The sequence below is a fragment of the Camelina sativa genome, chromosome 5, assembly GCF_000633955.1.
Source record: "Camelina sativa cultivar DH55 chromosome 5, Cs, whole genome shotgun sequence".
NCBI lineage: Eukaryota > Viridiplantae > Streptophyta > Magnoliopsida > Brassicales > Brassicaceae > Camelina > Camelina sativa.
The window spans coordinates 27,294,076-27,298,327 of NC_025689.1; positions in this window are offsets into that span (position 1 = coordinate 27,294,076).

Below are 4,252 nucleotides of genomic sequence, written 5' to 3' on the forward strand. Positions count from 1 at the left end.
ATGTGTGGGAACTCACAAGCAGACCGGTGGATGTCAATGTTGTGGGCACCAAATGGATCTTTAAGAACAAGAGTGATGAAAATGGATGTATCGTGAGAAATAAAGCTTGCCTTGTTGCTCAGGGTTACTCGCAAGTAGAAGGAGTCGACTTTGATGAAACCTTCGCACCAGTGCCAAGATTGGAATCCATTCGCTTTCTGTTTGGCATGGCCTATGCATTAAATTTCACTTTGCATCAGATGGATGTCAAGAGTGCATTTCTTAATGGGGTTCTTCAAGAGGAGGTCTATGTTGAGCAACCTAAAGGGTTTGAGGATCCACAGTATCCGCAACATGTGTACCAACTGAAGAAAGCTCTGTACGGACTCAAACAGGCACCTAGAGCATGGTATGAGAGGTTGACAACGTTCCTTATGGAGCAAGGCTATGTTCGCGGAAGTGTGGACAAGACTCTGTTCGTTCTTAGTCTTGACAAGGGCTTGATGTTTATGCAGATCTATGTCGATGACATTGTCTTCGGATCAACTTGCCAGCAACTCGTTAATCAGTTTGTCCAGAATATGACTGATGAGTTTGAAATGAGTATGTGCGGTGAACTAACTTATTTCTTGGGCTTGCAGGTACAAAATTCAGCTGATGGCATATTTGTGTCTCAAAGCAAATATGCGAGGGGCTTGATAACAAGATTTGGCCTTACAACCAGTAAGGAGGCCAAGATACCTATGGGGGTGAATGACAAGCTCTCAAAGGATGAAGCAGGAGAAGACGAAGACGAGAAGCTATATCGAGGGATGATTGGTAGTCTTCTGTATTTGACAGCAAGTCGTCCGAACATCTGCTTAGCTGTTGGTGTGTGTGCTAGATATCAATCCAAACCTAAGAAGTCACATCTCCTGGCTGTGAAGAAGATCATCAAGTACATCAAAGGAACAGTCGAACTGGGTATCCACACACCAACAGTCTAACAGGCTACTGTGATGCCGATTGGGCTGGCTCTGTGGATGATCGCAGAAGCACAAGTGGTGGATGCTTCTTCATGGGAAACAATCTCATATCCTGGCACAGCAAGAAGCAAAACAGTGTATCTCTGTCAACAGCTGAAGAGGAGTACATAGCCTTGGGTAGCTGTTGCACACAACTAATGTGGATGAAGCAGATGGCTGCCGATTATGGTATTGTTTCTGACTCTATCTTAATTCATTGTGACAATAAAAGTGCAATAAACATCTCGAAAAATCCTGTTCAACACTCGCGAACTAAACACATAGATATCAGACATCATTTCATTAGGGAATTGGTTGAGGTAAAACTGATTGAGATTGATCATGTCCGTATTGAATTTCAACTGGCTGATTTGGTTACTAAACCTTTGGACTTTACCAGATTCACTAATCTGCAAAATTCCATTGGGATATGTGAAATCTAATTCTTTGTTGAGTGGTGCTATCTTGACTGATAGGGACACACTTCAAATCAGGCCATGGAAATCCTAGGATATATAGGAGGTTAGCAGTTGTTTTGTACTTAAAGACTGGATGGAAAATACCTGCCTGTCATGCCGGTCCAAGGCCCCAGTAAAACGTTGTCATGTCATTAGGAGGTCAAAGATCTGAGGAGAGACAAAGCCATGTGTTTCATTCAGAGGCTTAAGCTGACGTCGGTGATTGATTAAGCCAAATGATATCACTGAGTGTCAAGACCTTCGAAGCACAAAAAGGTGACAGTCCCAAGGCCAAGCACTGTGAAACATCAAAGCAGTGAAGAAAAGAAAAAAAAAGAAAAAAAAAGGAGGGGGACGAATCTTGCTTCTAGATCTCTCCAAAGAATTTCCAGCTGCCTATGCATGTTTGGTTAGCATCAAAAGGACTGAAGCCATGACACTGTGAAAGTATAGCCACCATTGTCGACTGGTAATCTTTGACAATCCAAGAGGTTGTGGTAGTATCTGAGGTGTGTACTATACAAGCAAGTGGCATGATCTCACAAGGAAAGTTTTTCAAGTATGTTCCATGTGTTTAAAATTAAAATATCATGGTTTGATCTCTTTCTGGGTCCCTCAACAATTCTCTATGAGGTATACACATGATTTAGATGTTAAGATGCATAAATGATGTTCATATATTTTACCCTGTTTTCCCTTAGTATTTTCACCTCTTTTGCATCATTTGCTATCTAGTTGCCATTAATGCATAGCTTTTAGGACTGTTCATGCATTAGGGTGTAGTTGCATTGCATTTGCATATTTTCTTGCATAAACAGGTGAATATGGAGCCTAAGGAGCATGGAAGCAATGCTGAAGAGGAGTGAAGCTATCAAGAGAAGAAAGCAAGGGAGTTAGAGCTGAAGAACCAAGGTCTGGAGTTCCACTCGACTGCCCACTCGACTAGACACTCGACCGTGTGCGGAGAAGAACTCGACCGAGTGGAAGGAACAGAAGAAGATCCAACTCGACCGAGCACCAGGTCGAGTTGGCCGAGCCGCCTAGCTATTTTGTCTTTTAGCATTTTTAGGGCTTCCACTACTTTTTCTATAAAAGGGCCTTGTACCCTTCAGCCACCAAGAGAGCCACCTTTGTGAAAATCTACAAACCTAGTTTTTATCCTTTTGGGAATTTATGCTTTTTGCTTTTTACATTTTTTAGATTTTGTTCTACTTTTGAAGGAGAAAATAAGAGATTTCTTCATATTTGTTTGTTCAATAACTCTCAAAGTATTAAGAATTCGAGTTTGATTCCTTCTTCAATATTGTAGATCTCTGCTTTATCTTTCTAATGATGCAAGTTTCGTTATTTTCTGGGTTTATAACTTTGTTCATCATGTTTAGCATTTGTGAGTAGTTTGCTTAGGATCTTGAGGATGGGTTAGGCTGGATTGTGGTTGTGGTTTGTTTAGCTAGGTCAAGCTTGTTTGTTATAGATCTTTTCTAGGCTAGATATACTCTATGCTGATCCTATAACCGAGAGGATAGGGTTTGATTTTAATCTTTTTAGCATCACACCAATGTCTAGTTTGCTAGATAAGGCTAGATCTAGAGATTATCATTAGGCATGCTAAGAGATTAGATGTCTTGTTTGATTTTTGACATAAATGATCTGTTGCTTAATGCTTGCTTGTATAAGTTCTTTGCTATGTGAGAACTAGTCTAGAAATATATGAGCTTGATTGTTTTTGCCATGAGAGTGGATTAACATGTTCTAGGAGATCATTGTCTAGAGATTAGCTCAAGTTGTTTGAGATTTGTTGACCAAGTTAGATGACCATAATCATTAGTCCAGCCCATGAATCCCTCCTCACGACCTTCCTTTTCTATTGATTTCTTAGTCTAAATCATGTTGTTTGCCTGTTGTTTGATTTACTTTTGTCTTGCTCTGTTTTGTTTGCATTGCTCTATTTCTCGGATTTTTCAACTCGACCCTGTACTCGATCGCACACTCGATCGAATGCTTGCTCGAGCTCATCCCCATAATTCTTGTTTATGCTTTGTGTTTGTCCTGTCTCATTTCCTGTTTCATTTTAGTTGCATTCCTGTTGCATTCATTTAGTTTTCTGTTCAATTCTGTTCATTACTTGCCTTGCATTAGTTACTTGTCTTGCATATCTATAATTTCTGTTTCTGTTCATTGCATTGCTGCTTAGATCATCATGTTCTCTTTACATTTAGCATCTAGTCTTATTAGCTTTTACTTTCTGCATTTTACATTCATCATTAGTTTGTTAGTGACAAACATTCTACATATTTGGCTTGACTTAGACACATATTCACATCCTGATTGCTTGCATAACACTCATTTAGGATTGACATCTTATACTACAACATCATAAGGGTAATTGTAACTCCTTGAATTCCACTTTTTCACCATCATCACATCATATCTCATTCATCATTCCATCCACCATACAAACCAAGTTTCAATTTGGCGTCGTTGCCCATTTGAGTGTGTTTTGTGACAATTAGGATTAATAGAAGTCTAAGATTAAGTTCCTTTCTGCCCTTATTCGCTACTGATCTCGCTTCTTCTCCTGCTTGTCTGTGATTGAGTTTCAGGTACGCACTCGACCACCAACTCGACCACCACTCGACCGAGTAAGTGATGGAGTACTTGATCGAGTACTTGATCGCGTCAGAAGCCGGATACAAATAGACATCTCTTCCCAGTCGACTCGACCACCCACTCGAGCCTGCGCTCGACCGAGTGTCTGTCCGAGTCTGTACTCGAGCCTGTTGATGCAAACAAGGTCAAAGGGCCATCACA